The following is a 27389-nucleotide window of genomic DNA, read 5'->3' as shown; positions in this document are numbered from 1 at the left end:
CCCATCCACCATAATATACATGTGTAAGCTTACCTGTAAGGTGACGTCCCACATCTGGAATTGCTGGGGCAAGGTTTATACACATTTAACAAATTGATAGATATAGACAAATGCCCATTATAGAAGATATTGGCCATTTATATTCTCACTGGCATGTGTGATAAAGCCTGTTTTTCCACATCCTTGCTAATACAGTGTTTAAAAATATTTTTATTTATGTCCATGTGATAGGTGAAAAATGTTATATTATAGTGTGGTTTTGATTTCTTCTTAGTATGAGTGAAATTACAAGTATCCTTCCCATATTTAAAAGCCACTTGTAATTATTTTATTATGAACTGTTCTATTCATATACTTTGTCAATTTTTTGTCACTGAATTTTTCATTTTATTCTTATTGACTTACAGGAGCTTTTAAAATATCAAGGATAGCCCAATGCAGGTGGCTCACGCCTGTAATCCTAGTTACTCAGGAGGCAGAGATCAGGAGAATTGTGGTTCAAAGCCAACCTGGGCAAATTGTTCCTCAAGCACAAAACTAGGGCTGGTGGAGTGGCTCAAGGTGAAGGCCCTGAGTTCAAGCTCCAGCACTTCAAATATCAAGGATATTTAGCTCTTTGTGATAGAAATTACAAGGGTTTAGTGTTCCATTTTTATTTTTAATGCCATGCAGAAATTTTTTGTTTTTGTTTTTTGAGAGAGGGTCTCATTATGTAGCCCAGGCTAGCCTCAAACACTCATTCTTCACCTCTGCCTCTGAAGTGCTGGAATTAAGGCTTGTACCACCACAACCAGCTAGAAAATTTGTATTTTATACAGTTAAATTTATCCTTCTTTTTTTTCTGTGTATTATGACTTCTATGTCATTTTTACAAAGATTATTAAAATGTAACTATATGGAGATTATTTTGATGTAAGATACAAGGAATGGGTTCAGTCTTATTTTTCCCAGATAACTGTCCCAATACTATTTATTGAGCAATCCACTTTTTTCTCCACTGATTTGAAATACCACCTTTATCATATACTAAATCCCCATATGTATTTGGATTGACTTGAAATTTCTCTTTTGTTTTTTTTATCTACCAGGCCTGCATTAGGTCACACTATAATTTCTCTGAATCGGTTTTTTCATCTGTAAAATGGATGTTCACTTATCTCACAGGGTTGTAAGAGCTACAAAAGATAGCTGATGTGAAGAAGCATTATAAACTGCAAACACTAGCTAGCAGAACATATTATTATGAAAGCTGAATGTCTGGAGGAAAAACTGTCATGGTGACTCTTAGGGCAATAGGTGGAAGAAGAGATGTGATTTTAACTTCCTTGCAAAGGTCAAAATAAGCAGTTAAAAATTTAAGGAAAACTGTGATGAGTTTATTAGTGAGGCAGTATACTGCTAAACAAATACTAATGTTTATGATAAGGAGCTGTATAAGGATTAAGGTGTGTATGTTGATGTGTGTGTTTGGATGGGTTATAAAGGGAAGAGCCCAGAAGGAACCCTCATGGAGACAGATAGGAGCTGGAGGGAAGCTGAGGAAGGTAATCTGGGGCGGGCTGGGGGGATGGGAGAGGGCCTGGGATTGTGAGTCAGGAAAGAGAAGGGCAGAACTGGAGTCACTGAAGGATAAGGCAGGGATTTTTTTTTTGTTACTGTACGTTTTACTGCTGAATGAATCTCTAAATAATATAACATTTTGAGAAGTCACCTACTGCAATTCCCCATTTTATAGATTTTAAAGTGAATTTCAATAAACATTATAGATTTCATACTATGCTAAAAATACTTGCAGCTCTGGTATCAACTGTTGGGTACCCAACAATTCCCACAGGAACACGGACGCATATAATCCCTTGGCCTGCCCTGGCGGGAAGAAAGGGAAGCAGCCAACTACAGGAAGAAAGAGGGAGGGAAGACAGTGGGCAGAAACCCAGCTTCTGAGTTTCCGCTAGAGGCGGCAGCAGGTGGCCTTAGGGGTGGGGGCAGAACAGGGGTGGGGATGGGGACAGGGACGGAAGTGGGGAGGAACGCAAGATGAGTAGCTCAGGCCTCTCAGGAAGGAGCGACCTCTGAGACCTGCTCTAAGCTTCCAAGAAAGGCAAACTGTGGCTAGTGGGCAGCAAGGCAGTGCTGGGAAACCAGAGCCACGTGTCTGGGAAGGTGTGTCAGTGCCACTTGTTATAGGGAAATCTCCGTGGTCAGGTTGGGGGCTTCTACTCTCAGCCAGTGCCCTGTTGCTGGCTATTTCTACAGATGCCAAGCCTCAAGGCGAGTTCGGTCACCCCTGGATGGACAGTGCTCAGCTTATGGCATGGAGGCTTCTGGTGCCCAGAGGAATATGATAAACGCACAGATTCTTTCTGCTGCGGGACCTGTTCTCTTCGCTATTGCTGTGCTACTGTCAAGGCTCGGCTGGATCAGGAACAGTGTCCAGATGAGGTTCCAGGGGGCCCACAAGAGGGCATGCTTCCACTTCTTAAAGTTAATTTCAGTGCTGATAGAGCGACCGAGGGAAGTTGAAATTGGTGGGGAAGGAAGATATTCCTTTTCTATGGGTTCATGTATCTGTGCCAGAGGAATTAAAGGTATATGGCATGGTAGATTGAGAGTCAGAAAATCTGTGTTCTAACCCAAATTCTACCACATTATGACTGTGTGACTTTATGTTGGGCCCTTGCTTCTCAGAAACTGCTCCCTCACTAGCTTGCTTGTTTTCATCCTGTTTGGGTATAAGGAATCAAATGACTCCTAAGAAATATAGAAAGAGTAGTGGGATTCAGGGTAGTTTTGAACCCAGGAGCCCAAGTTTAGCCTACCTTGGGGAATCAGACTTTAAAACCCCTTGTCTAAACTAGAGAAAAGGTTAGATTAAAAAGAATTAACCTAGAAGGTAACACCCATGCACAGGAAATTAATGTGAGTCAATGCCCTGTATAGCTATCCTTATCTCAACCAGCAAAACCCCTTGTTCCTTCCTATTATTGCTTGTACTCTCTCTACAACAAAATTAGAAATAAGGGCAAAATAGTTTCTGCTGGGTATTGAGGGAGGGAGTGGGAGGGGGTGGAGTGGGTGGTAAGGGAGGGGGTGGGGGCAGGGGGGAGAAATAAACCAAGCCTTGTATGCACATATGAATAATAAAAGAAAAATGAAAAAAAAAATAAATAAATAAAACCCCTTGTCTAATAATTTTGCTTTCAAATTTAAGTGCTTGGTCAGGCAGAGCTTTGGAGCCCTCCTACAGATGGCACTCACCTGAGCTCTTGGGGAGGCCTCAGACTCCTTGGTTAAGAGTGAGCACCTACCCTGTGCCAGCCAGCAGAGACCTAATTATGAAAAATATTGCCCTTGCTCCCTTTCCACTCAAGGATCTGTCAGGGAAGGGAGATTATAAGAATTGTAACAGAAACAGGAGATAGAAGAGAAGGGTTGTATGGCTGTTCTCCCCTCAAAGCACTTTTTAGGATTTTTTTTTTTCTGGATGGTTATTGTGATGGGGGTAGGTATGATGCTACTGGGATCCAGTGGGTAGAGGTCAGAGATTCTGCTAAATATCCTATAATGCACAACACTCTCCCCACAACAAAAAAAAATTATGGAGCGGGCTAGGGATATAACTCTGTGGTAGAGTGCACTCTATCCTCTTGTCATGGCATTTCAGAATTCAAGGTATAGAAGGAGAATCTACTCCCTGTGGTGCTCTTGAGCCTACCTTGGGATTCCCTCCTTGCCCTGCACACTCCTCCCTGCTCCCAAAAAGCCTGGAAGTCCTAGAATGATTGCAAAGCAGCTCTTACCAGTCCTGCATCTCAGTGTTGCCTTGGAAGCTCAGTATTCCTTCTTGCCTACGATAGCCTCAGACAGGAAAATTAACTTCCATGGGAGAACCAGGAGGCTCAGTGTCAGACTTCTTCCAGCCAAAAGTGCCCTCTTGTAGTGATTTCACTGCATAAGTTCCCAGATCTTAGGATCTAGGGCAGCCCAAAGTTTTAGAAAGGGCCAGCAGGCCCAGGATGACACCAAACCTTAGCTCTATGTGGCCTTGTTTGAAACAGGTCTAACGCCTATCTTCCTGGATGGGTGAGGACTGAAGGAGAGGAATGGCACTATTCCTAGCACATGCATATTTTAAATATGTATGATAATGTCTGTCAACTGCCTGCCTAACTGGCTGAACTCCCCTTCCTGGGTCACTGCTGAAATGAAGGAAGATCTTTCCTAACAATCCACAGGTCATAGCAGAGATGCTTACTTAGAGGCTTGCAGAGCCAATCCTACCATTATAGGCAGAATTATCAAGAAGCACTTCTTATTTTGCCCTGCTATTTTCCTTCTCAGTCCCCACCTCTTCCAGAATGTACCCTCTCTTTTGTTATTTCCTCACCTTTGTTTCTGGAACTTACGTTACCTTTTTCAATAGAGCTTATCGATTTAGATTTGGCATATGAAAGCCTGATTTAAGATCTGTCTCTACCACTTATCAACTGGTTTGCCTACAGCAAATTATTTCATCATTTAAGCCTAATTTTTCTCACTTGGAAAATAAGGTGCTGTGAGGATTAAATGAATGTATGCCAAATGCTTAGCATACATAGTATCTGACATACAATAAATGCTAAATAAATGGTATTATCATTCCTTGAAATTTCTGGTCAAATTTCAGTTTTATTACAGTGCTTATCAGAACCATCTTTTTAATAGACCAACTTGTTTACCACTGGACTGAGGCAGAGATATAGTGTCTTATTCATCTTTGTACTTCCTACAATGGTGAGGAACACAGTGCATGATACGTATACATTTAGGAACTAGTTATCCAATTTGTCTTGCCTCCCACTAGGAGACAGTCCTCTTTCATTTCTTCATGGCCTTACTCTTAGTTGTCATAACTTTCTATAATGGTGTAAGCTAGAGGTATTTCTTTCCAAGACTTAAATATTAACTGCCAGAATTTCAGGAACAATGGCTGGCAGTAAAAATGAGATTGCTTTGAGGGAGAGATACGTGTTTGGCACCACTCACATAAATAATGCTCAGCAAAATCAGCCCTTCCCTGGAGTTCATTGTAGCTGTTACAGATTTTTATGCCTTTGAAAAGGGCATAGAACCATTACTCTTGGACTGTTGGGCTAACAAACCAACCTATATGAGAATATAGAACCTTACAGTTTCTAAAAAACTTTTACAATCACTAGTTCACATGGTCTTCACATTTACTGATAACTAACAGGCCTCATAATTGCTGATGATTATTAGATCTTTTAGATTGGTGGCTTCTTTGTTCTACCATAGCTGCCACAGTGGTATGAAATTCTTGCATAGCATTAGGATTTTTAATTAAAGAAATTACATTTATACTCACTTCCAATTGGCTCAATATGCTCTCATGGTTTTATGAACCAGTAAACATATCTAATTTAGGGGTAATGTCAGCAAGAAGTTTCTGGATCAATTTCAAAATGGAGCAGTTTTGGTTCAAGTACCAGTAGCTATGCTACTAACAAACTGTGGATACCATCAGCATTTCATTCTTCCTCTCTGAATCTCAAGTTCTTCACTTATAATAAGATGGGTATAATAATAGTACCTGGTTGTTGAAGGAATTATCAGATGATGGGAAAAGATCAGAAACAAACCAAATGTCTATCAGTAGGGCACAGAGACATAATGGCATACTATTCAGCCAAAAGAAACATTGAAGACTTTTTCTAACAGCAGATGTAGAAAGATTTCCAGGCTATATTATTTGGTAGAAAGAAAGGAGATGCAAGACAGTTTGTTATCTTTTGTGGAGAGGGGTGGATATGAGCATATAGATTTGCAATTGCTTGTGAACATTGAAGGGATATCCAAGATATCAGTAAAAGCTATTAATTACTCTTGGGGATATCAAGGAGATACTGTTAGGTGGGAACAAGACTTCGTAATTACATAACATTGTTTTTTATCGTTTTGATTTTTGAACCATATGAATGTATTTCCTACAAAAACACTTTGAAAACTGTAGGCATCATGCTAACAATAGCAACTATTTCCAGATTCCTAAAACCATTATGCTGTTCTGTGCTATATTTTATATATTTTCTTCACTTTGGAATGTTCCTCCTTTTCTTGCCCATCTTGCAAATTTCCTGAATATTCTTTAAAATTCAGCTGTCGATATAAACTGTCTTCTACTGTCATCTCCCAATTTGTGTTGTAGGGTAGTTCTGCTTCTGTCTTTGTTAAGATTCCTAAATTAAGCATTTCCCTCTCACTGAAAGCTACACCTTTTCTTTGAAAAGCATACCTTAACCATCCCAGCTGCTTGTCATACCTTTGCACACTGTTTGTCATGCCTTTATACACGTGCCTGCTTATGACAGGATTGTACTTAATGTTTGCAATTTATCTTCCTAATAGGGCAGAGTTCCTTGCAGGACAGGGACATCTCCATAATCTCTGATTCCATAGTAGACCAAAATCATCAGACTGGTCATAATGGGTGAGACCCAGGGTCTAGAAAGTCCATGCATATGGGGTACAGATCCTTGTAGAGCCTTCCCAAGGCAAACCTCAAGTATGAATCTTGTCCCTGGAGAGCTCATTCTTCTCTTCATAACCTATTATGGGAATATCATACAATAATTGAATGATATCCCCAAATATCAGTTTCTGCACTTTGTCCTAGGGCAAGTTGACTTATAACTTTGCCATACACACACTCCCAATGGTCTGTCAGTGGACAATTTTGTAGTGGCTATAAATAAATATTTTTAGAATGTGAGACATTCCAATGCTCTGCAAGGAGATAAGTCCTTGTCCTCTCCATATGCTCAGGAAGCTTGAGAATTTTGATCCAACTATTACAACCCAAAATTTTCTTGGCAAGAATTCTCATTTGTTGAGTATGTCCTTTGTCTTGGCAGCCCACCCTAGGCCATTCTTGACTTTCATTTCTTTTCTCAAGACCTCCATCTGTCCAATTACATCTCTCTTGTGGGATGGGTACAGAAGTGAACATGTTATTTCAAGGTGCAGACACCACAGATTTTATGCAATAAAATTACCTTTGGTTCTCATTTTATTTAAAGGAAAAGACCAAAATCTAGATAGAATGAGAAAATAATGCAATGAAAAACCTGGACTACTATATTCAGGGCCCTGTCCGTCTTGGTAAACAAGACTAAACGAGAAACTCTTCTTTTTCTTCCTTTGCTACTATTCTTAGAAATGTAAATTTCACCTCAAGTACTCCTAGGATGGAGGGAACAATCACTTACATTTGCAAGCACTTTATAAATGTTTTCACATACGTTAGCTTCTTCAACTCAGACAAAGCTATGAAATAGGTATTATCTCAATTTAATTAAGAAATAAACTGCAACCCAGAGATGTTAATTGGTTTGTTCAAGTCCTCATCATTTATAAGTGGCTTAGCCAATGAATAGGAACCAGGGCTTGTAGCTGCTAATTTCAAGTGTTCTTTTAGTTAAAATATTACCTTTCAACAGAGGTACTACTGCCTATACCAAAATTCATTTATCTTGGCTCAAAGTCCTTTGGATGTCTCTGTAGACCTAGCATCTTACTACCTGGACAGATTCTATACAAGTTCCTGAAGAAAGGTGTCTGCATTGGTACATGTTCTGGGTATTGTCATGAGTATAAGATGTCCTTCCTTTGGTAAACAGGGTGGCAGTAGTCCCAGACAGAAACTTGTAAATATGCAATTTTTCTTTCTCCTCTTCATTCTAGTATCCATCTACCTGCCTATAGTCATCATGGGTGACACTGTTGTTACTTTCATCTTATTGGGAATCTTTGCTGGTATTGTTTGCTTCCAGTGCCTTTGGCTTCAGAGAAGAGATGACCTCAGCAATACACCTCAAAGCACTGAATCTGCTATGCCAAGTTTTAGATCACTCCCAAGATAAATGCCACAGCCAGTCCACTGCTCAACTCCAAACCTGATGCTGGCCTAGCTCTACATTTGACCAGTCGGGAATACCCAGGAGTATCACACTTAATTGTAACTAGGCCTTTCTAGTAGTCCTTGCTTGGGCCTCCCTAGATACCATCCCTAATTCCCAATATAACTATTGTTGTATCCCTTGATCCCCTATTGGCTGACACAATCTGGTCCACATCCCCCAGGCACCCTACTCCTGGACCCCTTACTCTCTACCCTGAAGCTCATTGTTGAGAAAAGCATCAAGCAAGTCTAAAACAAAGCTCAAACCCAGTCCTAGACCTTGAAGGTGATTTTCTGTTTTCAAAACATGAGTTGCCTTTCAGATGGACAAGTGTCTCTTCTGTCTGGTTTCTAATAACAGTACTCAGTGGCTGCTGCCATTGCTTTCTTTCTCCTAAAGAGGCAAGGTTTCTCTTAGAAACAGTGTAATTTAGCTGACAAGGTGGGGGATCTTATGTCTATGGTGGAAATGCTTACTTTAGTCCACAGGTGGTCTTCAGGTTTCTGAATGCATTAAAAAAATGTGCCCTGTGTTTATATGCTGTGGAACCTGATAGGAGGGTGGTATTTCATTTGTGCTGGTTAATGTTCATTGCATTGTTAGCCATTTAAGCTCTCATTTGGAGCCTTGCTTTCAACAATACAGATTAGGGAGTTTGAAGATTAGGTCATTCTGGAAGCTATGGAATTTAACTGTCAGCTTGAAGTGCATGCATACATATCTTCTCCTTTTTAAGAACTTTTAAAGACAGCTGGAGGTCAAAGGGGCCTGTGCCTGTACTTCCCTGGCCAAAGTAGGATTTCTACAAAATGTCTGTAGTCTGTGAATTTTTTTCAATCAAATGTATTTTATTTAAATATTACCAGTGTGCCCCTTTCTTACGCATTATAAACATCTCATAAATAGCCTGTGAATTTTAAAGGCAGTGGGAAAAGATACATTGTTCTTTCCCAACGGTCTAAAGCCTACTGGTGCTAATAGGTGGTCTCACCTCTGAAATATAATTAATCCAAAATATTTTGCAAGAGTTAACACAAAGAGCTTCCCCAGAGTAATCTAAATGACTTAATAGTCAAGTCTTTTACAATTGCTTATGAACAACTACCTTAGGCATCAATCAGGTGGAGAGAGTTATTCATAATTCACTCATGAGTGGCTTCTTCTGGTCCTGGAGCCAATGAAACCTGAAATAGAGACCTCAGGGATAATTACTGGTCTAGTATGGATCAGATTTTTAGAATTGTTAGAAAAGTTACTATAGAAGCCAAATTTAAGGAAAATAAAGCCAATGTCTGTCTCATTTATCTGCTTTCACATGATTTGTCTACCCACCAGTGTGGGTGATTTTGTCAGTAATGCTCACAAATGCTGATCATCACTTTTTTGTGGTAGACTTGGTTGCCAGCTTTCTTTCTTTTTCTTTTTCTTTTTTTTTTTTTTTTGCAGTATTGGAATTTGAACTAAGGGCTTCATGATTGCTTGGCAGGCACTCCACTTCATGAGTCACAACTCCAGTCCTTTTTTTTTTTTGCTTCAGTTTATTTTTCAGATAGGTTCTTTCTTGAGATTTTTCCTGGAGCTGGCCTTGGACTAAGATCCTCCTCTGATACCTCCTGGGTAGCTGGGATTACAGGTATGAGCCAACATGCCCAGCCCATTATCAGCTTTCTATGTGACCTTCAGCAAGTCACTTCACCCCTCTGGGCCTTGGTTTCTCTTTTTGTCAAAAGAGAACTATTTATGTCTGACATAAATATGTATATCTATATCTATATAGTGTACAATGTGGAACATACTGCAAAAGTGTCCAGTATTTATCTGAAATTCAATTTAATTGGATATGCTATTGTTATCTGGCAACTCTATCTTGGTGTGCTCACTCCATTATACTTTGGTTGTCTCTTATACCATAGTACCATCCTCCTGCTACTATTATCATTATGAATGGTATTTTAAAAGTTTTCTTTTTCATGGTTTTATAGTTTTATGAACCTCTTAAATATATATTATTTACTTTGATCCCCAAAATAAGTCTCCCCTCCAGAGACAAGTCTAGTAGGCATTGTGTATCTACATTTTACAAATAGTAGTCAAACTCAAGAAAGATCACTGACTTGCCCACAGTAATGTGAACCATTTTGCACTTTCATTTTATCTTGAAATTGGCTTCTGTGACATTCCACAGTCATCTAGAATGCCTCAGTTTTTGCCCCTTTTCCAGTTTCTTGAATACATCCCTTCATCACTTCAGTGCGACCTCACATTGACATTGTTACCAGGTGTGTACCACCACATTCAGCTTATGAGTATGCTATCTCTTAGGTTTAGAGAATTTCTGAGGTGGGCATGTGCTCGTATAATAACAACAATAATAATTATAATGATAGCAGCTTATATTTTGGGGGAATTTGCTTCAACCACAACACTGTGTTGAGAACTTTACATGTGGTACCTCATTGAATCCCCCCTGAAACCTACAAAATGAGTACTGTTATACCATTTCACACATGAGAAAACAAATTCAGAGATTTGGTAATTTGCTAAGGGTCATACAACTAGTAAGTGACTAAGGCAGAATTTGAACTCAGGCTTGGCTGGTGCTACTGTCCAAGATCTTAGCCATTACTCTCATGTTTACAGGACAAGGAGCCTGAGCCTTAGGGATAAGAAGTGATTTTTCAAGATCACAGAGCAAATTGAGTGATGCAGTTGGGACTAGAACTCAGAAATCCTGGCTCTTAGTCTAAAAGTCCTCTTTAGTGTCTACCCTGCCTCATCAGTTTGCTGATAGCAAGGTAGACTAGAAGGCATAACAAATTGAGTCCTGACCATCTCACCTAGTGGCCTTGTGAGGTTAGTCACTTAACTTGGTTTCACCTCAATTTTCATCATTTGAAAAAATGGGAACCAGAATTCCTGCCCTGATATATAAAACTGTTTATAAGAATGTGAGACAATGGGTATGAAAATGCTTTGTAAACAGCAAAAGAGTGTCACTGTAGGTGGCAATTTTATAGTCCATATCATTCAGTGAACAAGAGGTGCTCAAACTGCTTTATCTGAAAAGCATGGACTCCTTACTCAGGCCCACTAATTAACCAAAAGCAGGAGGAAAGCATGACATCTGTCCTCCATTTTTGTCTCTGTCTTTGCACTAAGCCATTCTTTTGTAGTCACTTTACAACCACCTTGGAATCAAGGAAGAACAGGAAAGACAGATGATAACATCTTCATGACAAGGGACAGAAACTACACCCAACAGTAGACTTCCTTTGGATGGAACACCTGCCAGGCTCCAGATTATAACTCTGGAACCTCTCCCAGAACAAAGACTGAGATAATGACCAACTAGAACATACCTGTGACTGGGACTGTTTAACTATGCACACCTTTTGTCCCCTGTCCCCAGTTCTTTTTTCTACTTAAACCTATAGCTCATGTCTGTATCCTAAAGATGACTGAGGATAAGCTGAGTGCTTTCTCTGCCTTTTCCCAAGGCATGTCCTGAACCGTGTAATAAATCTCTTTTCTCTGCCTTCACCATGCCTGTTTATTTGGCATTTAGGGGCAGGTGGCCAGACCTGGCATATGGAATCACAGGAGTTTGGGTCTTGTGTCCAAACTCTGTTTTCAGCTTTGGTGAGCCAGCCAAGAGAAAATGGGTTTTTTAGGCACTAGCCACCTGTAGCTAGTCAACTCTGGATGGAGAGGAAATCTGGAATGTGATCCTGGCAGCTGCTGGAATTACTTTTATCCAGGGATCTTTTCTTATTCTTCCACTTCAGTCAGCATTGGTAGCTTTTTTACCACATTTGGTGAAGCAGAGAAATGAATGAACTTTGAGTTTAAGGCTTTTTTAGTGGGATCCCTGGTGGCCTCTCCTGTTGGGAGCCGACAGGTATATAGAATAAGCTGCATGTTTGAGTTTGGCACAGCCCCAAACCACAGAAGGGAGCAAGCATAGTTATGCCCAATAAATTGCACGCTTGAATTGGTACAGCCTCAGCTGCAGAAGTGGACAAGATGCAGTACAGCTATTTTTCCTAAGATGTTTATATTCAGACAGAAGCTGTCACAGGTTTCTCCTGTTCCTGAGGATTACAATGTCACACCCCCTCCCCCAGGAATCACCTCTCCACCTTGTGTTATGACTGTATACAATAAACTCACTGGAGGTGGAGGGGGTTGGTGTGTCTCCATCCAAGCACCCAGCCTACGTTGCCCCAGCTTTATGCATGCTTGGGTTTTCTGTCTGTAGTCTTTTCTGGCATCTCCCATCACCCTCAGTTAGGTATCTAGGACAAGCTGATGCAGGACATGAGAGCTAGTGCCTGAACAGGGACCTGAGAGAGAGGTGATGCCTGGATGGGGAAACTAACTACAGGGGAACCCACCTACATGGGGAACCCACCATGCGGAGGTCGGAGGATTGGCTCAAGACTCTTTATGACCTATGGCTACAAGGGACCTTCATCAACTTTAGGGAAGAGGAAATCTTCATTTTTGGAACCTGGGTGTACGCCATCATGAGGCTCACCACCCCAACATTGTTTGCCAGCTAACCCTCCCTTCCCCTATGCCGCCCCTTGCCAGCTCGAAGAAGCCAGAGTGAACACAACACTCCCCGCCTTCCTTAACAAACAAAAAAGGGAGGAATATTGGCAATAATGGCGCCGATAAGTTTCAGTTCCTACTGCACCCTTAAGCTTCTGTTTTCCAGGGTCATGGTCCTGCCTCCCAGGGTCACAGTCCTGCCTCAAGTCTAGCTTGAATCCTCCTTCTGCCCCAACCTCCAATCAGCGTGAACCATAAGATCCTAACCAATCAGATCATGCTGAGTCTCACTGAGGGGTATTTAAGACCCTGCCCCTCTCTCCCTCTCTCTCTTGGCTCTCTCTGCTCTCTCCCTCTCCCACCCAGCAATAAAGAATCTCTTGGCCAGGTCACTCCTCTCCACGTGGTCATTTTGGGACCTTTATTTCCTTACAAAAGGCAAACTCATATTTTTGGCCAAGGCTTTCTATTTAAGTAGGGACAAAGATGACTGCTTTATAATTGAGTTTATAGTTTTAGACTTAAGCAACAAGTTCTTTTGACTTAACTGTCAGCTATCTGCCTCCTTCTTCTGTACTAATTTATCATTGACCAAGAAACCTTAATTCCCTCAAGACTGAGGAATGTTCAAACATAACGGGGGAATTTTAAGAGGCACTCAAACTGCTTTAGCTGAAAAGCTTGGATTCCTTACTCAGGCCCACAAATTAACTAAAACCAGGAGAAGCTTGGCATGTCTCCTTTATTTTGTATCTGTCTTTGCTCTAAGGCATTTTCTCTGCAATCACCTTGCAACCACCTCAGAATATGGAAGGACAGGAATGATCGATAACATCTTTATGACAAGGAACCAAAACTACTCCCAACAGCTGACTCTCCTTTGGATGGACCACCTGCCTGGCTCCAGACAATAACTCCGGAAACTCCCCTGGAGTCCTTGGACTGAGATAATGGTCAACCAGAATATACATGTGACTGGGACTCTTTAACTAACCATACCTTTGTCCCCTGTCCTCAGTTCTTTTGTCTACCTAAACCTATATATTATTTCTACCCTGAAGATGGCTGAGGATGAGCCCCATGCTTACTCTGCCTTTTCCCACAGCATGTCCTGAGCTAAGTAATAAATCTCTTTTCTCTGCCTTCACCATGCCTCTTTATTTGGCATTTAGGGTAGTGGCCGGACCTGGCATATGGAATCTTAGGAGTTTGGGCCTTGGGTCTAAAACTCCAGTTTCACTATTATAATTTATTATCAATAAATCCTCATTGGAGAGCTGCTGCTAACAATTGCAACTGAAATCTTGTGCTGAATGCTGAAGCCTGGCTCCCCAGCACTAACAAAGGAGCAATAATTGCTAGCTAGCCCTATCCTTCCAAGGGATTGGAAGATTAATTTGGAAGAACTTTCCTTTAAAGGAGGATGGGCAGATTTAAAGTCTGAAAGTAGAAAATGCTACCCCAGAGAAAAGTGGTGTAGATTTAATGCAACCAACACAATCAATTACTGACACAACCCCAGTGAGAAATGGTACTTCCCACATTCTCACTTGGTGTTTGCAGTTGAAGATAATAGATTTACTAGGTACAGGCAAACAGTCCCCAAATGCTCCAGGCCTAATTTTCAATTAAAAGCAATAAAAATGCTTCCTCAATTTTCCTGTTTAGTTACCAAGAAGCCTCTACTTTCCAAATTCATCTCTGACCAGAGAATTCATTTTCACTGAAAAAAACAGTTGGATATAGGAATTCTTTTCCAGCAAAAGAATTCCTCCTAGGTTTAGGGACATTTGTCATATTACTTTCATTTGAATTTCTTTGATCCTCCCCAAACTCCAGATAGTTGGGCAAAGAAAGTGTTATTAGTATTTCACAAATGATTAAGTAGATCCAGAGCAATGATTTGTCCAGTCCTCAGAGTGATAAGCAAGAAGAGACAATTTAGGTGCTCTGACTCTTAACTTAGAATTTTGCAGGAAATACCATAACTCATTAATGAAATCCTCCTTAGTGCCCCAGGACTCTCAGAGCTCTCAGGGATGCTTTCTCTTTTTCCTGTTAAATAAGGAGAGGAGGTAGTGTCAGCCATTTACCCTGGAAGGTATTTTTATTTTTCTGGGAACAGTGCCTTGCCCCAAAGGAATCAATTGAATATTAAACCGTGTGATTTTTAGGTTTATTTATAGCCAGATGAGGGAGGAATTTGAAAAGTAGAAGAGCCTTTCTGGTCCCATCTTATGGGCCCAGATAAAATCAGCCATGCTATAGTAAGAAATACTAGGCTATGCAACCTCTGACCTAGCCTTTGTGTGGGGAGAGATTGAAGAGTATTCATTCTGTCAGAGGTTTATTCCTATCTCTGCTGATGGTTTGTTTTTATTTATTCTTGTACAATGAATGGTTCTAGTACAAGCATTTCCCAGGATAAACTATCTGGAAAGGTCCTTAGAGATCTTTGGCTCTATCTCCCTTCTGTCTGGGTGATAAAACAGAGGCCTACCTAGGGCACAAGGTTTAGGCAGCCCAAGTGACAAAAAGGAGTGAGGGTTGAGAGTAAGTGTCCATATACCTGATAAAGGAGGGACAGGGAGAGCTGGTGCCTGGGATTCAGCATTGTTTGTAATAGCAAAATAGTTGGTAAGCATACACTTCAGTCCCTAGGGACACTGAAGAACATTTTAAGGCAAGTATTATAGATTATGGGATATCATCTCTATCTATAAAGGATGACAGTGCTTATTTAATGTTTAATACATGACTGTCAAATGCATGAATATGTGTAAAATGCCTCCTCAATACAGACTGATACAAATAGAGATGGGAATAGTTAATCAATACCCTTTAGAATTCAGCCCTAGAAATTATCTTATCACTTATCTATTTTATAAGTGGGGAGGCTGAAGCATAAAAAGGGGCACTGACATGTCTCAAATCATATAGCCAGTTAGTGGTAGAAACTTGTACTATAGACTTCTGTCTACCAAATCAACATTTTACCCACAGACTCATATCATTTTACAAAATCCTAGGGAAGGAAAGTATCTTGCCTTAAGTCACACAGTTCAGCAATGCTAAAGCCAGGTCTAAAAGTCAAATCTTCTGATTCCCAGTCCATAATCTTTCCACTTCTCTGTAAGAACAATGGTAATAACAATAATAGAAATGCTAGGCACTCTGCTAAGTACTTTACATATATTACCTCTTTTGATTTTTGAAATAATCTTATGAGACAGATAGTGCTAGTGCCTCCATTTCATAGAATAGATCAAGATTCTGAGAGGCTAATTTGTCTGAATCATATCCATGTTTGACTCCAAAATCTGTGTTCTTAACCACAATACTCTGTTGCCTTTTAAGTTTCAGGCAAATCAAGTCAGATGTTAGTTCTAAAGATCTTATTGGGGCTCTGAAGGAAATGTCTGTATTTACAGACTTAAATATTTGATAACTTCTTTGGGTCAATATAAATGTACTGCATTTTCCTTTCAGAAAATGTGGAAAATACAGAAAAGTATAGTTTTAAATATACTAATACAAATATACTAAATAAAAATCATCATAACTCTATAACCCAGAATTAATATCTTAGTGTATGTTCCCCACCCCCCACCACCCAGTCTTCAAAAAGAATCAAACTTTGGATAGATTGAATTCTATAATTCCAAAGAATTTTGTGACCAAACTATAGATTCTTTGAATTTGAAGTACATTTTTTGTGTGTTTCTGGGATTTGAACTCAAGGCCTACACCTTCAGCCACTCCACCAGCCCTTTCTGTGATGGGTTGTTTTGAGATAGGATCTTCAGAACTATTTCCCTGGGCTGGCTTTGAACAGCAATCCTCCTGATCACAGACTCTTGAGTAGCTAGGATTACAGACATCAGTCACCAGCGCCCAGCTGAAGTATCTTCTTAAAGACATTCCAAAGGGCTAGCCAGTATTCAGATTGCCCATATATCCTACAAATTTGAGTAGGAGTCCTTATGCCTTGCTACCTTCAGATCATTAAGCACTGGTTTATCTACTGTAAGCAATCTTACAATCTAAGTTAATGTTTCTCAATATTCCATAAAATGGTAGTTTTCAAAGATACTCTTGGGGAAAGGAGTTCTACCATTGAATAAGATTGAAAAATACTATTAGATCACTCACTGAGATTCTCAAAGTTCTTGAGAAAAGACACTTATTTAGGCAGAATTTTTCTACATTTCTTTCACTCTGGAACCTTTTTAGTAATTCTTGAAAAATAATTGATCTAGTTAGGATGTCCAATCACCCTATTTGCCTGGAACTGAGGGGGTTCCCAGGATGTGAGACTGCCAGTTTGGGGGTTATTTATTTATTTACGCTGACATAAATACATACTTGGGGTTGAACTCAGGGCCTTGTGCTTGATAGGCAGGCACTCTATCACTACACCAGCCCAAGAGGCTAAAAGTGCTGGGAAAACAGGGATACATTTGTCAGCATAGATATAAGTTTCCTGACTTTTTCTTCCATTTTACAGATTAAAAAATTTAAATCTAGGAAGGAAAAGATTTTTACACAGCTATTCAGGGTCAAAGAAGCTGGAATTAAAGCCCAAAACTGATGAATCCCAAGGCAATAATCTTTCTATACTATACTAGACTGGGAGTTGTGGGACATGAAAAATAAAGCATCTGATAAACTTATTCATAACTATTTCTTAGAGATAATAGCCCTGCTGAATGTGAATTGGGCATTAGGGCTACAAGATGGATGCCTCCTTTGCTAGGCTTTTACTGGGTGATGCCCTAAAGGAAAACAGGGTTGACTATGGCCCAAATACGAGGCTGGTGTAATGGTGCATGTAGGTAGGCTCTCCTTTCTGATTTTCATTGGCATTTGGCCAAGCTTGGTCAAAGAGTCAGTAGTTTTAAGTTTCATTTCTACTTCTGCATGGCAGTTGTGGAATATTTCTCTAGTAGGCTGACTTTTCTATTCTCTAAGATTATATCATATTTTCCCTTTCCTCAAACCTCCTGCACATCTTATCCTTTCCCTTTCAGCTGACGATCTTATCTCATACTTCACTGAGAAAATGGAATCCTGTCAATCAAACTTCTCCCTTTCCAACACATGTTACTTATCCTGTAGCCACACCCTACCTTCTTTTAGCCAAGACTGCTTGTGTTGTGGGGCCTATCTCTTCCTCCTCCTCCTCCTCTTCTTCTTCTTCTTCACTCTTATATTCCCACCATATAGTAGGGATATATAGTCCATGGTAACCAGACATATAGCAATCATGCAATAAGTATTTGATGAATGAATATATGAATGAGTGAATAACATATTTCCCTTTCTGGATCTTAGGTTGCCTGTCTGTAAAATGAGTTCCAAAGAGGTGCCTTGGGTTGGGTGAGAAGACTTTTTTTTCCTACTGTTTCAGAATAGTTCTGCTTTTGTCTGTTTTATATATCAATATTCTATGTTAGACTTCTTTTGAAAGGAAGTTTTATGTCCCATTGAAACCAGTAGCTTGCTTATCTCAACAGGTACTTTTGATCTCAAATTATGCTATTGAAATATGATGGCAGTTCTTTTAATTGGTCAATCAAGATTTCTCATTTGTTCCCTTTGGGTAGGGAATGCAAATACAAGCATGACTGAGTTTCCTCAGTCCTCATTTCCAAGCCCTACACTCCCAAATCCAGACCTCTAAAGAGTAAAGACAAATTTAAAAATACATGTAATTAAGCTGGGTGCCAGCAGCTCATGCCTGTAATCCTAGTTACTTGTGAAGCAGACATCAGGAGGATTGAGGTTCAAGGCCGGCTCAGCAAATAGTTTGTGAGAACCTATCTTGAAAATACCCAACACAAAAAGGCTTGCAGAGTGGCTCAAGAGTGAGGCCCAGAGCTCAAGCTCAAGTACTGCTAAAAAATATATGTATATGAAGTTATACATATATTCATTTTATAAAAAGTCAATCCTTTGCTTGACATCATTTTTAATTGATAACCCCCACTATTGCTCTTCAAATAGAATTTAGCATAAGTTAATTCTCACTTGATTATAGTTGACTGATTTCCATTTCTGTCCCTTAAAATTTTTTCTCTTGGCTTTCAAGTATCTACACAAATTGTAGTGTTATTACCCCATTTGTTATTACAAATAGCATCTAGCAAGGAATGGTGCACACAGGAAGTGTTTGCTGAAGACTTACTCATGAATTACCCCACCTCTCATTTTGTGTCAACACCTTATGCAGTTGGGAGCCTCTCTATTAAGCAGCCTAGGCAGTCTTACAAATGCATAGCTTCCAGGTTTGCCAATAGAATATTTGGTCTTATGCCCTTGAAATAACTCTTTCTTGGATTCATTAGGGAGATTTATTTTTGCAGAAGTGGCATGAAAATGATATTGTCTTCCCATCTACTTAGAGATTCCTTAGTTTGGAGCCTAACAAACTCCTCCTGTCATTTACCAAAAATGAAACATCTTAAGGCCAGTGCAGTGACTCATACCTATAATCCCAACCACTTGGGAGGCAAGATAGGAGGACTGTGGTTTGAGGCCAGCCCAGGCAAAAATGTTAGTGAAACTCTAGCTCAAAGAACAAGCTGGGCATAGTGATTCATGGTTATAATCCCAGCTATGTGAGAGACACAGATAGGAGAATTGCAATCTAAGTTTGGCCCAGACAAAAGTGTGGGACCCTATCTGAAAAATAACTAAAGCAAAAAGGACTGAGAGTATGGTTCAAGTGATGGAGTGCTTGTCTAGCAGTACAAGGCTTTATGTTCAAACTCCAGTACCACTGTGGGGAGAAGAATGGAACATCTGCTCAGTGAGTTATAAAATATGGAAAATGTGTGTGTGTTTATGTTCTAGACTATAAGTTTTCCCAAAATTCACATGTAGAAATCCTAACCCCATGTATGGTATTAAGAGGTGGGGCTTTTGGTAGGTGGTTAGGTCATGAAGTACAGTCCTCATGAATGGGATTAATACTTTTATAAAATAGACCTTAGGCATCTCTCTGACTCCTCCTGCCATGTGATGATATGACAAGAAGAAGGCTGTGTATGAACTAGGAAGCACATTCTTGCCAGACACCAAATCTGCCACCACCTTAATTTAGAATTTCCAGCTTCCATAATTATGAGAAATAAATGTTCAGTGTTTCTTCTTTGAGAAAGCAATATACATATGTATAGTCATAAAAGTCACAGTTCTTGAAGACTACCTACGGCACAACAGAGGATATTGGATATCTGGTCAGGAACTTACGCTTTGGGCATATTTTGGGGTATACATCTATTCAATGGTCACTATCTAATTCCTCTTAGGTTGTTACCAAAGGGTGCTGTGGTTCATTTCTATAGTTTATTATTTTCAGAAATGTACAGAAAGAGTAGACCCACCATGATAAAGTGTGATTACTAAAATCTGTTTCTCTTTTATTTTTTATTTTTATTTATTTATTTTTTGGTACTGGTAGTTGAACTCAGAACCTCATGATTGCTAGGCAGGTGCTCTACCAGTTGAGCCATTCTACCAGCCCTAAAGTCTGTTTCTCATCTGGTAGGTACAGATTCCCTAAATGTTATATTTTTCTGGCTATGAAGACAGAATCCTATTGAAAGAAAAATCTGGATAAACTCATTTTTTTTTCTTTTTCAACTACTGAATCCAACCTGGATAGAGTCTATGTATTAGAATGGTTGCTTTTCTGGGACTGTGTCAAAATAAAGAAGGCTTTTGCTTCAAAGGAAACTATCAATAGACTGACAAAGCAACCCCATAGAATGTAAGAAAATATTTGTAAATCATAAATCTGATAATGAAGGTCTGGGAGGTAACTCAATAATACAGTGCTTAGCATAAAAAAGGCTTTGGGTTTGATCTCTAGCACAACATTAAATTAATAAGTAAATAGTGTATGTAATATCTAGAATATATGTAATATAATATCCAAAAGATATAAAATACTCTTTCAGCTCAACAATAATAAATAAGCAATCTAATTAAAAATGGGCAAATAACTTGGTAGACATTTCTCCAATAAGAAATATAAATTACCAATAAGCATATGCCTCAAGTTACTAATCGATAAGAACTGCCCCTTGCTGCCATTCTACAGCTTGAGCCACAGCTAGTTTCACCCTTTGCAGAACAAAGCCCACTGTTCCTTATCTCCCACCACCTTCCTTTGCCCACCCCTAGACCTTGCTTCGGCAGCTGTTCTCATCCCTTGCAGAACAAAGCCCCACTGTCCCTTATCTCCTGCCACCTCTCTTTGTCTGTCCCTAGCCCTTGCTTTCTCCCAAATGCTACTTAAGGCCAGACCTGCCAAGAGAAGGCTGCTGCACCATTTTTTCTTCTTGGCCAGCCAGCCTGTTTATTAAACTTCTGGACATGAGAAGCCTCTCGTGAGCCTCCTTTGTGTGTGATGTGTGGCATTTTCCTAACATTTTGGTGAATTGGCTGGGAACAGGTGAGCTTCCGGCATTGACCTTGCTCTCCCAATCAGTAAATTCAGGCCCTCATAGGTGGGAGCTGCCTTCCTTAAGCCCGGATAAACTTTCTGGGATTTGAGCTGCTTTGCTGGGACCCCTGACCCCAGATTAGTGCCACCATTGCCACTCTCGCTCACAGGGAACCTCCTCAAGGCCAGTGCACTCCCATTACTCACCCACCAGTGGTTGATTTCCTCAGTCCTCCCTTGGTGAGGTCCCTCAGGTAGTGAGTCGTGGCTTTCTCTCTCTCTCTCTCTCTCTCTCTCTCTGTTGGGCAAATCCTAGTACTAGGTCCCAACTCACTCAGCTCAGGAACCGGGTCCCTGAGGCTTGAGTGATCCACTCAGTGAAGATGCTCCCTTGAGGTCCCTCCACTTCTCTGTTTTGTCCAGGAAAGGAATATCTTGGGTACACCTGCCATATTCTTCCTCAGACAGGGTCTCATCATGGGGGCAGGACCTTCCAAAATTCCCTCAGACACCCCTCTGGAGTGTCTATTGGCCAACCTCGCGCCCCTACAGCTCTCCCCTGATCTAAAAGCAAAAAACCTCATTTTTCTTTCCAATCAGGCTTGGCCAGAACACCAATTGGACAATGACTCAAAATGGACACTAGATGGCACACTTAACCCTAACATTCTCAGGGATCTCTACACCTTCTGTGAACACACTGTAAAATGAAAGGAGATTCCCTATGTCCAAGCCTTCTCTTATCTCCACTCTAAGCCTTCTCTCTGCACCTCTTGCTCCCCTGCCCAAGTCCTTCTGGCCATAAAAACCCCAATTAACATCCCTGACTCTGAAACCTTTCCTTCCTTCAACCCTGCCAACAAACCAAATCCTCTCCCAAGCCTCCTCCTTCCCCATGTAAGCAGACTTCTTGTGCTGCTCACGCTGCTTGTCTCTTTCTATCTTCCTGAGGAGCTTCCCTGTGATAGAGTTAAACAAGCCACTCCTTGCCAACTCTGGTCACAGGGCGATTCCAGCTCTGGGAGAGCTCATGCTCCCTCCCTGTGAGCTGAGACCAAGCCCCAAATTTATTCAGATATGCCTCATGCTACATTGGCAGAGTCCTATTTGATTATGTCATCTGACAACTGCTTCTCTTTCCCCTCCTCCTGTCTAATGTCTCTTTTTCCTGAGACAGCAACTGGAGAATGGAGGTTTCATGTTGTTAAAAGTATTCCAGTACCAGTCAATGGGAGCAACCTAGAGACACAGGTGTGTCATGCCTCCAGGCTCTGCCTTTCCCCTCCCTTACCTAAGATGTCAGGACACCTTTTCTGCTTCCTCCATGGTCTAACCACATGTCCTTTGTCTCTGTCTGCCTTCCCCTCCCTGGACTTACTGGGACCATGCCTCCCATAAAAAACTTGTAACATTGTACCTTATGACTTAAATTATTCCAACTAGTTTGCCAGGCCTCTCAGTCTAAAGTAACTTTAAATCAGCTGCTTTACAAAAATGCTTACAAAAAAAAGCAGCTGCCACATTCGTGCCCTAACTCCGCCCCATAAGGGGGGAGGGAAAACAAACAGGCACACTCGTGCACAGGAATGCAGGCTCCTGGACACAGAAAAAATGCCTGCCATAGCTAAAAAAATCCATAGAGAGGACCCAGCACATCCTGGGCCACCAGCCACACATGGCAATGACTGTGGCCTGCTGCCATTTCCCCTAAAATAAGCGCACACAGAGTACACGGAGAGGGGGGAAGGGTGACAGGTCACAGGATCAGGCCTAGGCAGACAGGCTTGCTTGTCCAGGTTATGTGTGGAGGGAGTGACACCTTGCACAAGCCCTGCTCCTAGTCCCACCTTACACCTGGCACCAGACCTAGCCCTTGTAAGCCAATAGTTAACTCAAGGTTATAGTCCCCAAAATAACACATCACTGTGGTCTCTAAACTTCTCATTTTAAATTTTCTATACTTTTGGCCTCAACATAAACTTTTCCCTCCAAATACTAATACTAGTTTTCCCATATGGTACTGTTATTGGCCCAAAATGCCCTCTAAATGCCCTTCTTTAACTTTACACATGATTTATTCCTTTGTTAAAAAAGCAGCTTTTATTAAAGAGGCTGCATGCTGTTAGCTAAAAGGCAGGATCCTAACGTTTTGTTTTTTTCTAGATGGGATCTGCACCTTCCAGTCTTTTGGCTTATAGATATTAAAAGCTTTGTGCTGAGGCCTGGCCTCAATATGCCTTGGGTAACCAAAAGAAGTGACCTTCACAGGGTTCCTTAAATTACAATGCCATACTCCAATTAGACCTTTTCTATAAAAGGAGAAAAATAAACTGAGGTCCTCATACAAATTTTCTTTCATCTCAGATTGGCTCCACAATTGCTATTTAGATACTCAAACACTGGCCATTCTTTGTAAGCCACAGGATAAACATGGAAAGGAGGACCAAAAAAGCCCCTTACCAATGACAAGGCCCACCCCTACTGCTCCACCCTCTGCCCTACCTTCTAAGCCACCCCAATATTCAAAACATCCTAATGGGTGCTTCCCCCTTCAACAGGTAATGGTAGAAAGAGGGCCAATCTATGTCCCCTTCCAGCTTCTGGATAGCTATACTGATGCCCAGACAAATACATTCAAGCCTTTATCTCTGTGATCCAAACCTATCAATTGACATGAAAGGATATTATGCTTCTACTAGACCAGACTCTTGTCTCATTAAAAATGCAATGGGTTCTGGCCCAGGCCACTCAGGTTAAAAATGATTACTGTTTACAATAAGCCCCAATACTAGTGACACCTAGAAATGAGGAAATAAATACATCTACCTACAGGGGCACAGACAGTCCCCTTAACTGATACACACTAAAAGGGACTAATGATATAACTCAAGAGAGTGCCACTTTGCAGGCATGAAGCACTGAGTTCAAATCCAACATAGACAAAGACAAAAAAAATATTTGGGGCTAAAGAAGTAGCTCAATGAGATAAGGGCAAAATAGTTTCTGCCGGGTAGTGAGGGGGTAGGGGGGAGAGAGGGGGGGTGGAGTGGGTGGTAAGGGAGGGAGTGGGGACAGGGGGGAGAAATGACCCAAGTATTGTATGCACATATGAATGATAAAAAAAAAATTAAAAAAAAAAAAGAAGTAGCTCAATGAAAAAATGTCTGCCCAGCATGTGCAAAGCCCTGGGTTCAATTCCCCAGCATTACTAAATAAAAATAAAATAAAATAATATAAATAAAGAGGATAAATAATATTAATGCCACTTCAGCCATCTCATAGTGAAAAAAAGTAGTTTAACCTAGACCAGATCCCTCATTCTTCAAATGAGGAAACTGAGGTCCAAAACAGTTCAGAGACCTGCTCTCCAGAGTGTCAGGTGCCAATGTAAAATAATAACTTTGCTTTACAGCAATGCCCTAAAAGAAAATCCCCTTACCTTTCTACAACATCTTAAGGAAGCTATCAGAAAACATACCATGATGGACCCAGAGTCACAGGTGAGAGAGGTTCTCCTCAAAGATAAATTTCTAAAGTAAGCCCCTAATATTTGTAGAAAACTCAGTCTATGGCTAATGGAAAAAAAGTCATTGGATCAACTAATACAATTATCCATATCTATATATTATAACTGGGACATTACTAGCAAAGAGAAAGATAAGAGACATGACCTCATTGCTGCCCCCACATGACTGGGGCCTACATCTTGAGTTTGCTACCATGATGGACAAGAGGGGCACTTCTACAGAGAATGTTTAAGGGGGGACAGCCCCAGAGACAGCCCCGCCCCCAGCCAGGACCCTGCCCTTGCCGCAAAGGTAACCACTGGAGGTCTAAGTGCCCCCATCTCCAGATGGAAGGCAAGATGCCACCGCTTATGGATTGATGGGTCCCGGCCCCCTGTCCATGTTCCACTTCTTGGCAGCAATGTTGAGGAGCCTCATGGTGGCCATTATCACAAAAAAAAAAAAAGATCATTTTCTGGCTAGACAGTGGAGCTCATTTCTCTGTCTTATCTTTCTCTCCGGGTCCCAGGTCCAATGACAAAAGTTATTGTTCAGGGCAAATCTGACCATCCTCTAGAGTGCTAATTTACCTGGCCTCTGGCCTGCTCTTGGGGAGACCTCCTTTTCTGTCACCTTTTCCTCATAGTTCCTAAAACTCCAGTGACTGCTGGGATGGGATTTGCTATCATAACTAAAATCTCAAATTCTCCTCCCCCCAGGAAGCTATTTCTGCTGCCCCCTCCTTCAGGAACAAATAGATTCCACAATGTGGACTGATAAGATGAATGTAGGGTGAGCCTTGACAGCCCTCCCTATTCAAATAAAACTCAAAAATCCCTCACAGTTTCCACACCCAAAACAATATCCCCTCAAGCCTGAGGGACGATGAAGCCTTATGTCTATCATAAATTCCTTAAAACAACAAGGACTACAAATTAGTTACTTCAGCCCCTATAATAAATTTAAAATTCTTATAAAAGCTAATTTTAAAATACAAGTTACAAAGTAAACAACTAAAAGAGATATAGATAGATAATAAATATATTTTTTGAGAAGTAAAAAAAGTTTTCAGATAAAAAAAGATTTTATAAAAAAGGGTTTGTCCTAAAGATTGTTTCCAAAAGGAGGGATAAAGACAAGCCATCAAAGGGTTTAATATGTTATATAAAGGTCTGAGTAAGTTTTAAAAATGTATAATAAAAAGCTTCAATGTGTAATAAAGTTAAAGTTAAATATAATCTAAGAGTTGCCTAAAAGATTTTTAGGGTCATGTCAAACTAAAATCAAATTCTCTATGTCTATAAAATAACAAGGTTATCCTAATATTGTTCTGCTCTGAGTAACATCTACAAAAAACATTACAGAAAAAGATTTTATCAAAAAAAAATTATTTGTGTTTTCTGCTAATCTTGTCAAACTTTAAGTACTACTAAATCAGAGTTCATTTATGTATTTGCTCATGCAACGGTCTCTTAAATGACCACCTTATAACTGTGTTTGATGTCTAGACTTTATCTAAATATGGTACAAAGATTTACAGGGTTAAAAGTGTCAGTTTATGTAAAATGATGAGCTAAATCTCTCTTTTATCCAAAAGTATTACATTTAACCTACATCCTGACAGTCAGCCTCTATTTGCCTTTAAAGGTCCCACAAATGCCTCATAGTAACTAATCTGGTCAGTCTTGTCACAAGACTTTAAAGACAGCCCTCATCTTTGTGGACAGGCCCTAACCAGAGACTTATTAGATTGGCACTATCCAGAGGCCACCCTTCTTCAATGCAGAGCCACAGAGCCCCTTATCTGCAATGCAACTGAGTCCCTTTTAAAACTTTTTGGCCTCCAGGAATACAAAGTCTCTAAGGAGAAGGTTCAGTTATGTCTCCCTCAGGTCACCTACCTAGGTGTGTTCTTAAAGGGACAGACTCACTCCCTGAGTCATGAGAAAATCAACCCAATCTTCCATTTCCCTCCCCCCATACCATAAGACAGCTTACAGCAAGCTTGGGAGTTACAGGATTTTACAAAATTTAGATAACTAGGTATGCAGTCCCTTAGCAGACACCATTTTATGCTCCTCCTAATATTCCTATTTGGGTCTTAAATAATGTATGGCCACCCATTTCTCTTAGAAAACTTGCTTCCAACAGACCCTGCTCCTCTGCCTGACTACTACCTTATCTTAACCTTATCAGGGAACTTCTCAAAGAGCATACAGACCAGATCCTGCTCCACCCTATAACAATTTCTGTTAAACCAGGAGATCTTTTTCTCCTAAAAGATCTTCTACCCTCTCCATTGGGACTTCAATGGACCAGCCCTCATCTGGTCATTCTCATGACACCCACTGCTGTCAGGCTAAATGGGATCTCCCAGTGGCAGCACCTCTTAAGGAATGGACACTTAGAATCCTCTAGGGAATAATATTTTACAGTGGTTCTCCCGGCTAATGCCCATCCTAATGCTTAAGTTTCTTGCTCTCCTATTCTTAAGCTTCCTCCCTTGTATCATACTACATGTCTGCTACTGTTAATCAAAATTTTAACCAGTTTTACCTCCAGGGATATCAGCCTCTCCAAAACTGCCTGGAAAAATTACTGTGAAGGCCCCATCCAGGATGCCATAGGAGCCTGAGGATCCTGCCTCATACAATGCCCCCTGCCAGCAGGAAGCAGCTAAAGAGACCAATGATTCACCCCAATTCCTGATCCTCAGCCCCTACCCTCATCATTATTAAACAAAAAATAGGGGAATGATAGGAACTGCCTCTTGCCACCATTCTACAGTCTGAGCCGCAGCTTGTTTCATCCCTTGCAGAACAAAGTCCACTGTTCCTTATCTCCTGCCACCTTCCTTTGCCCACCCCTAGACCTTGCTTCAGCAGCTGGTCTCATCCCTTGCAGAACAAAGCCTCACTG

Source organism: Castor canadensis, chromosome X, assembly GCF_047511655.1.
Source record: "Castor canadensis chromosome X, mCasCan1.hap1v2, whole genome shotgun sequence".
NCBI lineage: Eukaryota > Metazoa > Chordata > Mammalia > Rodentia > Castoridae > Castor > Castor canadensis.
The sequence above is the reverse complement of the archived record's forward strand: the minus strand, read 5'-3'. Positions refer to the sequence as shown.